The 16,801-nt window shown below is 38.2% G+C and overlaps 1 pseudogene; it reads right to left on the bottom strand.

The window, feature by feature from the left end:
* Positions 1-16,279, bottom strand: part of LOC120854167 — a 161,405-nt pseudogene extending 145,126 nt beyond the window's left edge.
* Positions 16,280-16,801: the final 522 nt, after the last annotated feature.

Below are 16,801 nucleotides of genomic sequence, written 5' to 3'. Positions count from 1 at the left end.
CACAATAAAGGACAGAAATGGTATGGACCTAACAGAAGCAGAAGATATTAAGAAGAGGTGGCAAGAATACACAGAACTATACAAAGAAGATCTTTAAAACCCAGAAAATCATGATGGTGTGATCACTCACCTAGAGCCAGACATCTTGGAATGTGAAGTCAAGTGAGCCTTAGAAAGCATCAATATGAACAAAGCTAGTGGAGGTGACAGAATTCCAGTGGAGCTATTTCAAATCCTAAAATTTGATGCTGTGAAAGTGCTGCACTCAATATGCCAGCAAATTTGGAAAACTCAGCAGTGGCCACAGGACTGGAAAAGGTCAGTTTTCATTCCAATCCCAAAGAAAGGCAATGCCAAAGAATGCTCAACCTACTGCACAATTGCACTCATCTCACATGATAGCAAAGTACTGCTCAAAATTCTCCAAGCCAGGCTTCAGCAATACGTGAACCATGAACTTCCAGATGTTCAAGCTGGATTTAGAAAAGGCAGAGGAACCAGAGATCAAGTTGCCAACATCTGCTAGATCATGGAAAAAGCAAGAGAGGTTCCAGAAAAACATCTACTTCTGCTTTATTGACTATGCCGAAACCTTTAACTGTGTGGATCACAACAAACTATGGACAATTCTTAAAGATTTGGGAGTACCAGACCACCTGACCTGCCTCCTAAGAACTCTGCATGCAGGTCAAGAAGCAACAGTTAGAACTGGACATGGAACAACAGGCTGGTCCCAAATCAGGAAAAGAGTACGTCAAGGCTGTATATTGTCAAGCTGCTTATTTAACTTATATGCAGAGTACCTCATGAGTAATGCTGGACTAGATGAAGCACAAGCTGGAATCAAGATTGCCGGGAGAAATATCCATAACCTCAGATATGCAAATGACACCACCCTTATGTCAGAAAGCAAAGAACTAAATAGTCTCTTGATGAAAGTGAAAGAGGAGAGCGAAAAAGTTTGCTTAAAACTCAACATTCAGAAAACGAAGATCATGGCATCCGGTCCCATCACTTCATGGCAAATAGATGGGAAACAGTGGAAACAGTGAGAAGCTTTATTTTGAGGGGCTCCAAAATCACTGCAGATGGTGACTGCAGCCATGAAATTAAAAGACGCTTACTCCTTGGAAGGAAAGTTATGACCAACCTAGATAGCATATTAAAAAGCAGAGATATTTTGCCAACAAAGGCAAAGGCTCAGTCTAGTGAAGGCTATGGTTTTTCCAGTGGTCATGTATGAATGTGAGAGTTGGACTGTGAAGAAGGCTGAGCGCAGAAGAACTGATGCTTTGAACTGTGGTGTTGGAGAAAACTCTTGAGAGTACCTTGGATGCAATGCGATCCAACCAGTCTATCCTAAAGGAGACCAGTCTTGGGTGTTCATTGGAAGGACTGATGCTGAAGCTGAAACTCCAATACTTTGGCCACCTCATGTGAAGAGTTGACTCATTGGAAAAGACCCTGATGCTGGGAGGATTGGGGGTAGGAGAAGAAGGGGATGACAGAGGATGAGATGGCTGGATGGCATCACTGACTTGATGCACATGAGTTTGGGTGAAATTTGGGAGTTGGTGATGGACAGGGAAGCCTGGCGTGCTGTGATACATAGGGTTACAAAGAGTCGAACATGACTGAGAAACTGAACTGAACTAACTGACTCCTTAGAAGGAATGTTATGACCAACCTAGACAGCAGTTTAAAAAGCACAGACATCACTTTGCTAACAAAGGTCCATCTAGTCAAAGCTGTCATTTTTCCAGTAGTCATATATGGATGTGATAGTTGGACTATAAAGATAGCTGGGCACCAAAGAATTCATGCTTTTGAACTGTGGTGTTGGAGAAGACTCTTAAGAGTCCTTTGGACTGCAAGGAGACCCAACCAGTCCATCCTAAAGGAGATCAGTCCTGAATATTCATTGGACGGACTGATGTTGAAGCTGAATCTCCAATACTTTGGCCACCTGATGTGAAGAACTGACTCATTGGAAAAGACTCTGATGCTGGGAGAGATTGAAGGCAGGAGGAAAATGGGACAACAGAGGATGAGATGGTTAGATGTCATCACCGACTCATTGGACATGAGTTTGAGTAAACTCCAAGTGTCAATGATGAACAGGGTGGCCTGGTGTGCTACAGTTCATGGGGTCGCAAAGAGTCAGACACAACTGAATGACTGGACTGAACTGAAACAATCTGAATTGTGTTAAGAGTTCTTGTATATACACTAAACCACCATAAAAAGACAAACAATCCAGTAAAAATAGACAGAACATTTGAAATGATGCTTTGCATATCATCAGGAAAATGTAAAATAAAATAGCATTGAGATATATATCAATTAGAATGACTGAAGTTAGATATAAAATAACCCAGACATCTTATATAATTATGGCAAAAGTTATTAATCCTCTTACCATGTTTTGAAAAAAGGTGCTCAGTTATTCAAAGATTAAACATACATCTTCTATAAGCTCAGAAATTTCATTCCTAGGTATTTACCCCCGAAAAGAAAGCAAATGCACATAAAAAGACTTGCTTAAGAATTTTCATATCAGTTTTATTAATCAGCAAAAATCTGTCTGAAGCTCGGGTATCCATCAAGAGGAAAATAAGAAAGGTGTGTCATAGTAATTCAAATGAATAACTATATAGTAATAAAACATAACAAACTGCAAATATTTGCAATAACATGGGTGAAACTCAAAACAGAAAGTATGCAAAAGAGTACATACCTATTGTATATTCCATATCAGGCTTCAGGACAGGCAAAACTAATTTATGGTTAAAATGAGCCAGAAGAGTGGGAATGAAGGCAAGGAATAACTGGGTAACAACACAAAGGAATGTTGTGGAGTTGATGCATATATTTTATGACTTGATAAATGTCTAGCTCACTTAGTAAATACATTTTCCAAACTTATTCAGTCAATGGAACAATTCATTTTGTGCTTTTTACATTTGTATATTTTATCACAAAAGGTTTTTTAAATATTGAACCATAGTTAATGACACACATGTTGAAAAATTTAGCACTAACATTTGCAGCTTTGAAGCATGTCAAAAATAATGTAGATTTCTGCAAGACTAGGATGGAAATATGGATAGATACATAATTAATATTACCAAGTGCTAATCACAAATCAAAGTGTTGAGAATATGGGTGTCTATATATAGTTCTTATAGCCTTTCTGAATATTTGAACAATTTTATGATAAAATTAAAAAATATATATGTAACTAATTTGTTTACCATAGTGTTGGACTCCTGTCCAGGTAGCCTTCCTTTTTCATCTGAATTAGATAATTCCTTAATTCTGAGGAATCTTATAGTAGCAATTTTCCCCTGATTCACTGGATATTTTCAACTTTTCTGTCTCCTTTTACTGTTTAAACATGCTCAATCTTCTTTATTTTTTAATTAAAATGTTTATTTTTAATTTTTAGTTATTTATTTATTTTTGGTTTCCCTGGATCTTCATTGCTGTGCACAGACTGTCTTTATCTGGGACAAGTGGGGCCACTCTCTAGCTGCAATGCACTTGTTTCTCATTGTGGTGGCCTCTCATGCAGTGAAGCACAGGCTCTAGCTGCAATGGGTTTCAGTAGTTGTGGCATCAATGGTTGCAGTTCCTAGGCTCTGGAGCAATGGCTCAATACTTGTAGTGCGTGGGCTAGCTGCTCTGCAGCATGTGGAATCATCCCAGAGCAGGGATCAAACCTGCGTCCCCTGAATTCACAGGCAGATTCTTTTTCACTGAGCCACCAGGGAAGCCCCTTGACCTTCTTCATTATAAAGACAATATTTTCAAAAATTCCTTGAATTTGTCTACTGATATATACATGTTTTCTTCATTTCCAATTGTTCTGAAAGACCCATCATCTCCATTTTGTCCCCCTTTCATAATTGTTCTACAATCTGGCCTCCATCTCCAACACTCTACTGAAAGTAATCTCAGAGTTACAAGGAATCCTATTGCTAAAGCCAGTTGGCTATTCTCCTTCCTTAATTGGCCTCTTGGCAGGATTTGTCAGAGTTGATAGCCGTCTTCCCTGCTAGTTTGTATAATATATCAGATGTCAGTTTCTGAATAATAAAAAGTACTCACAAATATCTAAGCCAGTTGTTCCACCCAGATCATCCTCCTATCTCACTACTTATCCAAACTCACCCATCTGTCAGGATAATTTTTATGTTTCAGTTTACTTACAACAACCTTCTTGACCGTATCATGGGAACCATTATCTCTTGAACTCATTCAATATTTGTTTAAAAGTAACATTTATTGTGCATCTCAGTGGCTCAGATCTACATGCATGGAATACATCAGTAAACAAAAAGACAAAGGTCTCTGTAAATAAGGAGCTTCCTAAGCAGGAGAAGACAAAAAATAGAACATTGTCTTTTCTTTTTTCTAATAGCCAGAAACAAATGTCAGCTTTTATGAATTCCAAAGGAGTTCAGAGTTGATGATGGCATTTCAGAGAACACCACCGTGAGACTGTAGTGTTTCATTTCGTCCAAGGAATGGCTGGTTGTGATGATGGGTGAAAAGCAAGATGCTGATACCTAAAGGCTGTCCTTGATTTATGCTGAAGGTGGGGAAGAAAAGAGAGCTATCCCCTAATAATCTAAGGAACTCTGCACCAATCTCACTGCAAAGCAGTACAAAATACTCAAGAGGTTAAAAATCTTAACACACTCCTATTTTCCAGGAAATCCTGTCTGTGACATTTGTTAGGAAGAATACTGTTTTATTGGCCATTTAAAAATTAGCATAATACTCTTTGCTTGTCCTTGTTTTTAAAAATAATCTGCTTCATATATTTTTGTAAGCATAAATCTTATATTGGATTTAAACTCTTTCACATCCTTTAGTTTTACTACTTAAAAATCCTTTGTATGATGAAATGTTTTACATATCTGCCTTTCATAAGATTTCATGATCAGTTCATGAAAGAATGAAATATCAAGTTATATAATTTCTCATGCTTTTAATAAAGTATTATGCAAATGATAGATATTAAAAACAAATACAAATATAACATAGAATTATATTTTGTATATTCTCAGTTCAGTTCAGTCGCTCAGTCATGTCCAACTTTTTGTGACCCCATGAATCACAGCATGCCAGGCCTCCCTGTCCATCACCAACTCCTGGAGTTCACTCAGATGCTCGTCCATCAAGTCAGTGATGCCATCCAGCCATCTCATCCTCTGTCGTCCCCTTCTCCTCCTGCCCCCAATCCCTCCCAGCATCAAAGTCTTTTCCAATGAATCAACTCTTCGCATGAGGTTGCCAAAGTCCTGGAGTTTCAGCTTTAGCATCATTCTTTCCAAAGAAATCCCAGCGTTGATCTCCTTCAGAATGGACTGGTTGGATCTCCTTGCAGTCCAAGGAACTCTCAAGAGTCTTCTCCAACACCACAGTTCAGAAGCATCAATTCTTTGGCGCTCAGCCTTCTTCACAGTCCAACTCTCATATCCATACATGACCACAGGAGAAACCATAGCCTTGACTAGACGCTCCTTAGTTGGCAAAGTAATGTCTCTGCTTTTGAATATGTTGTCTAGGTTGGTCATAACTTTTCTTCCAAGGAGTAAGCGTCTTTTAATTTCATGGCTGCAGTCACCATCTGCAGTGATTTTGGAGCCCCCCAAAATAAAGTCTGACACTGTCCACTGTTTCCCCATCTATTTCCCATGAAGTGATGGGACCGGATGCCATGATCTTCGTTTTCTGAATGTTGAGCTTTAAGCCAACTTTTTCACTCTCCTCTTTCACTTTCATCAAAAGGCTTTTTAGTTCCTCTTCACTTTCTGCCATAAGGGTGGTGTCATCTGCATATCTGAGGTTATTGATATTTCTCCCGAGTTGGTGTTTGGGGTAGGGCAGAATGGGACGATTAGGAAATAACAGGTATTAAGTGCCTTCTATGTTTTCTTGGGCTCCAAAATTACTGAAGATGGTGACTGAAACCATGAAATTGAGACACTTGCTCCTTGGAAGAAAAGCTGTGACAAACCTAGATAGTGTATTAAAAAGCAGAGACATAATTTTGCTGAGAAAGATCTGTCTAGTTAAACCTATGGTTTTTCCAGTAGTCATGTATGGATGTGAGAGTTGGACCGTAAAGAATCCTGAGCACCAAAGAATTGACTCTTTCCAACTATGGTGGTAGAGAAGACTCTTGAGAGTCCCTTGAACAGCAAGGGGATCAAACCAGTTAATCCTAAAGGAAATCAGTCCTGGATATTCACTGGAGGACTGATGCTGAAGCTGAAGCTCCGATACTTTGGCCATCTGACGCAAAGAGGCCATTCATTGGAAAAGACCCTCATGGTGGGAAAGACTGAGAGCAGAAGGAAAAGGGGGCAACAGAGGATGAGATGGTTGGATGGCATCACCAATTCAATGGACATGAGTTTGAGGAAACTCCAGGAGACAGTGAAGGACAGGGAAGGACAGGGAAGCTACAGTTCACAGGGTTGCAAAGAGTTGGACACAACTTAGCAATTGAACAACAACAACGTATACGACTGGGTCTTTCCAGGTGAATCAGTGGTAAAAATTCCACCTGCCAAAGCAGGAAATGCAGGCTCAATACCTGGGTCAGAAAGATCCCTTGGTGTAGGAAATGGCAACCCATTCCGATGTGCTTGCTTATTTCCATGGACAAAGGAGTCTGGTGGACTACAGTTCATGGGGTCTCAAAGGGTTAGGTCATGATTGAGTGACAGCATGAAGGCATGTATGTATGACTATGAGTTCACCTCATTTAATCCTTACAGTCAAAGTCATCCAATTTACAAATGAGAGTACTGAGGTTTCATAGGATTAAGTTATTTGCTAACAGCAAGGTCACACAAGTAATAAATATCAGAGTAAACCTTCAAAGGCAATGTATGCATGCTCAGTCACCTGGAGAAGTGAACGGCAATCCACTCCAGTATTCTTGCCTGGAGAATTTCATGTACAGAGGAGCCTGGTGGGCTACAGTTCATGGGTTGCAAAGAGTCAGCCACAACTGAGAGACTAACATTACTATGCTCAGTCACGTTTGACTCTTTGTGACTCCATGACCTGTAGCTCACCAGATTTCTCTGTCCATGGGATATTCTGTGGCAAGAATACTGCAGTGGGTTGCCATTTCCTCCTCCAAGGGATCTTCCCAATCCAGGGATCAAGCCCACATCTCCTGCATCTGCAACATTGGCAGGCAGATATTTTACCACTGAACCACCAGGGAAACCTAATATGTTTTTACTCTGTCACATTAGCTTCCTTACTGAATTCATACATGGTTCTTAAAACTAAATAGATGTGGAATCCTCTTATTCTTTCCCTAACTCCTTTTTCAACTTTTAAAAACAGTCATCCATAAAAAATATCCACATGTGATAATAATCTTGATAGCAATGACTTGACTTTCTGTCTTGCTGATCTTCAACAAATAAAATACATATATTATAAAATATACTAGCATGTTGTAAGAGAAAAACTTTGCCCTCCAAGTAAGCGACACATATATACCTATCTTGGTTCTGGTTGATTAATAATTAAATAATTAAATCATAAATGGGCTTCCCTGTGGCTCAGCTGGTAAAGAATCCTCCTGCAATGCGGGATACCTGGGTTCAATCTTTGGGTTGGAAAGATGGAAAGATCCCTGGAAATGGAGTGGGAAAGGCTACCCACTCCATTATTCTGGCCTGGAGAATTCCATGGGCTGCATAGTCTATGAGGTCACAAACAGTCGGACACGACTGAGTGACTTTCACCTTCACATAGTGCCTACATTTTTTGAGCTTTAGATTTTGAAAGTCCTTTTCAGTATAATATTTGATGTGATATTAAATTGTTAGATGGCATCACTGACTCAATGGACATGAGTTTGAGCAAACTCCAGGAGATAATGAAGGACAGAGAAGCCTGGTGTGCTGCAGTTCATGGGGTCACAAAGAGTCAGACACAACTTAGCAACTAAATAACAACATATCAAATATTTCATATAATCATTGTTTCTATAACAGCAGTGATGAAAATCTTTTTGCTCATCAACATGTTTAAGTAGTACTTCTTTAATAACACAGCTAACTAGCGATGTTGGAAATCTCTAATAATTGCCAAGTTGTTTTGTGGCGTATGAATGAAGCTTAAGGTCAGTATTAAACATTTTGGACAACAAACAGGAAAAACAATTGAAATAAATTTCTGACATTTGTTTTTCCAAAGCGAAAATTATTGGAATCTTTGATATCATTGAACAGCTGTGAAATTATACATTTCAAAAAATTATACATGTTTCAACTTTTCCATTTAATATATTTTGAATGTATATTAGGCCAAAGGAAGGAACCGATTTTATAACCTTTCTTAGAATGAAGTTTAGCATGTTGTTGCCATGATATTAGCACAATGATATTCAGGTATTGCTTTTAACTGGGGGCAAGAGGGGGATTCTTGAAGATTTGTAATTGCAGAGTGGACACAGTGATCTGGGTTCTACCCAATCATGGTGACTTTAGCAATGGGCTCAGAGATTCAATCCTTTTTTTTTTAAACTTAATTTGAACCCACTCCCCAACATGTCCTCTATATCAATGAACTCAGTTTATGTCTTCCACACTATCAAGACCTACAGAATTTCACAAACATCAAGTTATCTATAACTGTTGATATAAACCAAATTCCAGCAGAACTCCACTGCCTACTGTTGTGAGCCAATGAGTGCAAAAACAGAGGAAGGTAAAGCTTAAGAACAGGCTTCCCTGTGGCTCAGTGGTAAAGAATCCCCCTGTCAATGCAGGAGTTGAGCATTCGATCCCCTTGTTGGGAAGATCCCCTGGAGAAGGAAATGGCTACACACTCTGATATTCTTGCCTGGGAAATCCCACAGATAGAGGAGCCTGGTGGGCTACAGTAATGGGGGTCGCAAAGAGTCAGATATGAGTTAGTGACTAAACAACAACAACACCATAAAGTCTTAAGAAACTTAATGAAAAAGAGCCAAAGGATACAGAGAACTTAGATGAAGGACACATAAAATTTTTCTCAGAATAAAGAAACTCCAATTGCAATGCTAAGTGCCAATGTTCTGAAAAAACCTTGGGACTTCATTGCTTGGGGAAGGGACTTAAAGTAAGTGGAACCATAAATCAGAGTTTTGGAAAAGGATTGCTTCTGGAGAAGATTCATATATAAGAAGAGGTGATATCCTATAGTAATGTGGCCATATAGAGAAAGAGGGAAAAGTTAGTTCTCCAGCACTAACAAATAAGAAACAGCATACAACTTCCTTCCCCCTGACATTACCCTTTAAGGAAACCATATAAAAAATCTCAGAACTGATATAAAAGTGTGTCTTAATACAGGGCAATTCTCTACTCCCTCCAGAATAATCATGGAACAGAAGAAAATGATACACTACATTCCACTATATTCCAAAGCACTCAAACAGGCTTTTAAGAATATGAGAAAATACTTCAAATCAGAAATACCAAACATCTTTATGTTTGAGTTGTGCATGTTGTTATTCTCCTTCCTTGATGATTAGATGATTCATTTTGGGAGGGTTATTGGAGTGATTCAAAATTAGGAGAAGTCTGTGGCTTGTTTTTGATCTTTAAGTTTTATATGTTCTCTATTATCTTTCCATTCTGGTTAAATATTAGTGTTTGGGGTAATTTCTAAGTCCTTGCAGTTGGCTTCTATAGTCTTCAGAATGCCCTTCGTCAAAAACTGTTGCAATAAGTGACTGTCTGACTGCCTATTTTTGTGGCTACCCACAAAAATACAACTTCTTGTAATTTTATGAGTAATTATTACATTCTTCAGTGAATAGTCTATGGGAAAATAGAAATTTTGCAATAATTGCAAGCAGTAGATTCTTTATATACTTAGTAAATATCATATAGATATCTTAAAATAAAAATAAAATCCAACACTTAAAATATAAGGTTTATTTACACATGCAAAATTAAAATTGGTAGGCAATTTCTATAGTTAATCATGTAAAACAAAATAGAGTATTGAGAAGATATTTCTGATTATATTTTGAATGTATGAAAGTCTGCCAATAGTGTTGACTCATAATTTGGTCATAAATATGTTATTTTCAATATGAAATATGAAAAATAAAAGACAGTAGAGGCCATTGGATCTCATAGTTAATAATCAAAATGTGAGTAGAGATTTCACTTTCTTTAATAATTGGAATATTTTAAACTTTTTAAAACATGCCTGCCAAGACACTGATCCCTTATTTCTGATTCACAAGATTTGGAACAGAGTGTATACACGAATATTTCTATTGTATGCCTCTGGCTCACACCCTCTGTCAAGTTAGCCTCTTCCATTTATAGTCACAGGAACTCAGTACTAGAGGGATTAAATATTTTACAAAATTAAAGGTATTAATATAAAAAAATACAATATTGTAGAGTCACTTGTATTAGAAGGCTGTTTAATTATATCAGTGAAAACATAAATATGTATTGATGGCCTTAGATCCCCAGAACCTATTGAGAATACATAGTTTTCTTGAAGATGTTTTGGAATGAGAAAATTGGTATGCTCATAGGCATGTATATTAAGTGCTCTACAAATTTTCTAAATTTTTAAAATAATTATATACTTTCTATGATGGGCAATATTTCTTTTCCTTTCAGTTCAGTTCAGTTGCTCAGTCGTGTCCGACTCTTTGTGACCCCATGAATCGCAGCACCCAGGCCTCCCTGTCCATCACCATCTCCCGGAGTTCACTCAGACTCACATCCATCGAGTCAGTAATGCCATCCAGCCAGCTCATCCTCGGTCGTCCCTCCTTCTCCTGCCCCCAATCCCTCCCAGCATCAAAGTCTTTTCCAATGAGTCAACTCTTCTCATGAGGTGGCCAAAGTACTGGAGCTTCAGTGTTAGCATCATTCCTTCCAAAGAAATCCCAGGGCTGATCTCCTTCAGAATGGACTGGTTGGATCTCCTTGCAGTCCAAGGGACTCTCAAGAGTCTTCTCCAACAGCACAGTTCAAAAGCATCAATTCTTCGGCGCTCAGCCTTCTTCACAGTCCAACTCTCACATCCATACATGACTATTGGAAAAACCATAGCCTTGACTAGACAGACCTTAGTCGGCAAAGTAATGTCTCTGCTTTTGAATATACTATCTAGGTTGGTCATAACTTTTCTTCCAAGGAGTAAGCATCTTTTAATTTCATGGCTGCAATCACCATCTGCAGTGATTTTGGAGCCCCCCCAAATAAAGTCTGACACTGTTTCCACTGTTTTCCCATCTATTTCCCATGAAGCGATGGGACCGGATGCCATGATCTTCATTTTCTGAATGTTGAGCTATAAGCCAACTTTTTCACTCTCCTCTTTCACTTTCATCAAGAGGCTTTTTAGCTCCTCTTCCCTTTCTGCCATAAAGGTGGTGTCATCTGCATATCTGAGGTTATTGATATTTCTCCTGGCAATCTTGATTCCAGCTTGTGTTTCTCATGATGTACTCTGCATAGAAGTTAAATAAGCAGGGTGACAATATACAGCCTTGATGTACTCCTTTTCCTATTTGGAACCAGTCTGTTGTTCCATGTCCAGTTCTAACTGTTGTTTCCTGACCTGCATACAGATTTCTCAAGAGGCAGGTTAGGTGGTCTGGTATTCCCATCTCTTTCAGAATTTTCCAGTTTGTTGTGATCCACACAGTCAAAGGCTTTGGCATAGTCATGAAGCAGAAGTAGATATTTTTCTGGAACTCCCTTGCTTTTTCCATGATCCAGTGGATGTTGGCAATTTGATCTCTGGTTCCTCTACCTTTTCTAAAACCAGCTTGAACATCTGGAAGTTCACGGTTCACGTATTGCTGAAGCCTGGCTTGGAGAATTTTGAGCATTACTTTACTAGCTTGTGAGATGAGTGCAATTGTGCAGTAGGTTGAGCATTCTTTGGCATTGCCTTTCTTTGGGATTGGAATGAAAACTGACCTTTTCCAGTCCTGTGGCCACTGCTGAGTTTTCCAAATTTGCTGGCATATTGAGTGCAGCACTTTCACAGCGTCATCTTTCAGGATTTGAAACAGCTCAACTGGAATTCCATCACGTCCACTAGCTTTGTTCATAGTAATGCTTTCTAAGGCCCACTTGACTTCACATTCTAAGATGTCTGGCTCTAGATTAGTGATCACTTCCTCATGATTATCTGGGTCATGAAGATCTTTTTTGTACAGTTCTTCTGTGTATTCTTGCCACCTCTTCTTAATATCTTCTGCTTCTGTTAGGTCCATACCATTTCTGTGACTTTATCGAGCCCATCTTTGCATGAAATGTTCCCTTGGTATCTCTAATTTTCTTGAAGAGATCTCTAGACTTTCCCATTCTGTTGTTTTCCTCTATTTCTTTGGATTAATTGCTGAAGAAGGCTTTCTTATATCTTCTTGCTATTCTTTGGAACTCTGCATTCAGATGCTTATATCTTTCCTTTTCTCCTTTGCTTTTTGCCTCTCTTCGTTTCACAGCTATTTGTAAGGCTTCCCCAGACAACCATTTTGCTTTTTTGCATTTCTTTTCCATGGGGATGGTCTTGATCCCTGTCTCCTGCACAATGTCACGAACCTCATTCCATAGTTCATCAGGCACTCTATCTATCAGATCTAGACCCTTAAATCTATTTTGCACTTCCACTGTATAATCATAAGGGATTTGATTTAGGTCATACCTGAATGGTCTAGCGCTTTTCCCTACTTTCTTCAATTTCAGTCTGAATTTGGTAATAAGGAGTTCATGATCTGAGCCGCAGTCAGCTCCTGGTCTTGTTTTTGTTGACTGTATAGAGCTTCTCCATCTTTGGCTGCAAAGAATATATTCAACTGATTTCAGTGTTGACCATCTGGCGATGTCCATGTGTAGAGTCTTCTCTTGTGTTGTTGGAAGAGGGTGTTTGCTATGACCAGTGCATTTTCTTGGCAAAACTCTACTAGTCTTTGCCCTGCTTCATTCCGTATGTAACAGGCCAAATTTGCCTGTTACTCCAGGTGTTTCTTGACTTCCTACTTTAGCATTCCAGTCCCGTATAATGAAAAGGACATCTTTTTTGGGTGTTAGTTCTAAAAGGTCTTGTAGGTCTTCATAAAACCGTTCAACCTCAGCTTCTTCAGCATAACTGTTTGGGGCATAGACTCAGATAACTGTGATATTGAATGACAGAACTGACAGAACGTGGTCCACTGGAGAAGGGAATGGCAAGCCACTTCAGTATTCTTGCCTTGAGAACCCCATGAACAGTATGAAAAGGCAAAATAATAGGATACCAAAAGAGGAACTCCCCAGGTCATTAGGTGCCCAATATGCTACTGGAGATCAGTGGAGAAATAACTCCAGAAAGAATGAAGGGATGAAGCCAAAGCAAAACAATACCCAGTTGTGCATGTGACTGGTGATAGAAGCAAGATCTGATGCTGTAAAGAGCAATATTGCATAGGAACCTGGAATGTCAGGTCCATGAATCAAGGCAAATTGGAAGAGGTTAAACAAGAAATGGCAAGGGTGAACGTCGACATTCTAGGAATCAGGGAACTAAAATGGACTGGAATGGGTGAATTTAACTCAGATGACCATTATATCTACTACTGTGGGCAGGAATCCCTCAGAAGAAATGGAGTAGCCATCATGGTCAATAAAAGAGTCCCAAGTGCAGTACTTGGATGCAATCTCAAAAACGACAGAATGATCTCTTTTCCTTTACCATAGCCAATATACTTTGCATCTTACTATAGAAGTGTTACTTTAAAAAATAGTTAAAGAACATTTTAACAGGTAAAATTTCACATAATATAAGATTAACCATTTTAAAGTAAACAATCCAGTAATATTTAGGACCCTAATGATGTTGTACTATCACTACCTCTATCCACTTCTAAAATTAAAATATTTTCATCACCCCCAAAGAAAAGTCTATATCCATTAAGAAGTTGCTTCCATATCCTCATTTTCTACCCCTGGCAACCACTACATTTTTTCCCCATGAATTTGCTTCTTTTTTCAATATTTTATATAAATAAAATCATGTGTTACTTTGTATTTTTTGATACATCCACTTTTTTTGATATATCCGTGGTATATGATAAGTGCATTATCAGCACTTCTTTTTTATGAATGGATAGTGTTCTATTGTGTGATACCACCATTTGTCCATTTGTTTATCCATTTATACAGTGATGGGCATTGGACTGTTTTCACCTTTAGGTTAAAACTGTTTTCACCTTTGGATAATGCTATGATGAACCTGTGTGTACATGTATCTGTTTGAGTACCAGTTTTCCATTTTGGTGTGTGTATATTAAATGACTACTTTTATAGTCAACAACATAAGAACTCCTGAATGAGTTTCCACAGATCTAAAATAAGAAACAAGTTATTAAAAGAAATATTGAAATAAAGACATCACACTGGACAGATCTAAATGGATAAACAAAACACTGATTGCCTTCCATCTCTGAATCCTTCTAGTTACGCACATTTTGACTCCTTTCATCCCTCTTCCCTTCTCCTTTCCACCATATTGCTTTCCTTCCCCACACCCATGTCACATCTTGTCTTGTCTAAGGAGATGAATGAGGGTAATCATTTGGCACAATAACTTTCAAATTTCTTCTAGTCACTCAAGACATAACATCTGTGTTGTTGTGGAACATGGTTTTGCTTATTGTAGCCAAACTGCTCACAAACCCCCAAAAGAATGCCTTGCCAAATAATTGGAAATGTGGATGAATACATTTAAAATGTATTAAGATGTATTGTGTTTTATGGCTGCCTTGCAAAGGGACTAAGTTTTATCTCAATGAAATATGAAATCATGGCTTTCATTTCCTTTAATGAGCTTATATAATAGAAATAACTGGAATATGGCATGGTTGACTTATTTTTTAAATTTTTTTCTGGATTTGACTAATGAATTTTGGAGATGATCAACTTTGTCCAACATTATTAAAAACCATAGAATACTAATGATCTCTGCTAGAAATTATAAATGTTCATAGAAGTAATGATGCCTCAACTATTCTGGGACCTGAACACTGAAGACAGCTTAAGATGTTATCTTTCTATAAACAAAGCTGTCTGTAAAAGAAAACAAATATTTCAAATTTTAGTGTTTTGCTCATTTTTATTAGAAGAACTAGTTAGCTCTGAGATCTTAAGTTTTCAGTTCAATGAAGTCATGTTTCAGCATTTTTGTCTCTTTCACAGAATGTAATGTTTCCTTTTCTGTATAATATGTGCTCATGTACATGAATAAAGTTTTCTACTCTATGTCCTTATTAAGTCATTCTTTTAAATTACAGAGAAAACAAATCATTATGATTTGCATTAGATTTTGGGGGTGACTCAGATGGTAAAGAATCTGCCTGCAATGCAGGAGACTTGGGTTCAATCTCTAGGTTAGGAAGATCCCCTGGAGAAGGGAATGGCTACCTACTCCAGTATTCTTAACTGGAGAATTCCATGAACGAGAAGCCTGGCAGGCTACAGTCAATGGGGTCACAAAGAGTTGGACATGACTGAACAACTACCACTTTCAATTTTTGCTCACTTATTTGGGAGAAAGCTGCTGGAATTTGCCACCAAAGCTGCTTTACTTTCAACTTTTATCACTGCTACTGCCTCTGCATACTTTCTTGGATATAGTTTGTTTCATCCTTAAACATGGGATGTTGACTTTAAAAAAAAAAAAAATCTTTTGGCCATGCTGAACAGCATGTGGGATCTTAATTCCCTGACCAGGGATTGAACCCCTGCTCCTCGAATAGGCAGTGCAGAGTCTTAACCATTGGACCACCAGGGAAGTCCTAAGGGTTGACTATTCTAAATGTAGTATCTCTAATTACAAATGGATTATTAAAAACAAGAATAAGCATCTTTTAAAATTAAGGCAAAATGCATTTCTCTAAACTTAAAATTTACTTAAATTTTTAAAAATATGTAAATATTATGTACAAAGTTGTAGTAAGTATAAAGCAATTATATTTTATGTATATATTAGGTATATGTACATTGCATATGTGTATATATTTTCCATGTATATAATATATACATATATGAATACATTTTAAATAGCTCAGTTTAAATATTTCCAAGTGCTAAAGTATACCTTAAGACTTTTTTTTCTTTCAGCATTTTCCTCTCACCATTTTAATTTTAGTCTGGATTTTATTACACAAAAAGTCTCCTTCGCTGGTTTTTCTAGCCGGCCCCATGTGATTAATGGTGTTCCCTTTAGCCATGATATCATTGCAGTCTCAAATTCAGAGACATGGCACGCATGGTAGACTTCTGCTTTTCTACTTACCAAAAGCCAAAATACACTTGGTAGTATTTAAACCCAACTAAGGGCGAGAATTCCTATTAGGTCAGAAAGCAGGAAAGAGAGGCTTAGTGTTGAATTTAACAGTTGGAGCTATAAAGCCTCAAGTACCTTTTGTGATTTCTGCACGTCTCAGACCCAACTAGGTCTGACTGAACGGCTTCAGAGCACACATTTCCTGTTTTAAGTCAGTGTTGGACCCAGCCCCAGACGCTCATACTGTTATATTGACTCTCAACTCTTTCCAGACTTTGGCCAGAACTAAGCCTTGTCTCACCAACACATTCCTAGCCTGATTCCCTGACTTAGAAGAGCTGAAGGTGCCTGGTTTGTTCACTTACTTTAAATTTTACTGCTAAGAGTGAGAAATACATGTCACCTCAGCCTGAACCACATATGGACATATGGTCTAAATGCTGAGAGCATTGGGTTTCAGTTATCT

This window comes from Oryx dammah, unplaced genomic scaffold (genome assembly GCF_014754425.2).
Source record: "Oryx dammah isolate SB20612 unplaced genomic scaffold, SCBI_Odam_1.1 HiC_scaffold_27, whole genome shotgun sequence".
NCBI classification, from domain to species: domain Eukaryota; kingdom Metazoa; phylum Chordata; class Mammalia; order Artiodactyla; family Bovidae; genus Oryx; species Oryx dammah.
This window is presented reverse-complemented; position numbering and strand designations above follow the sequence as displayed.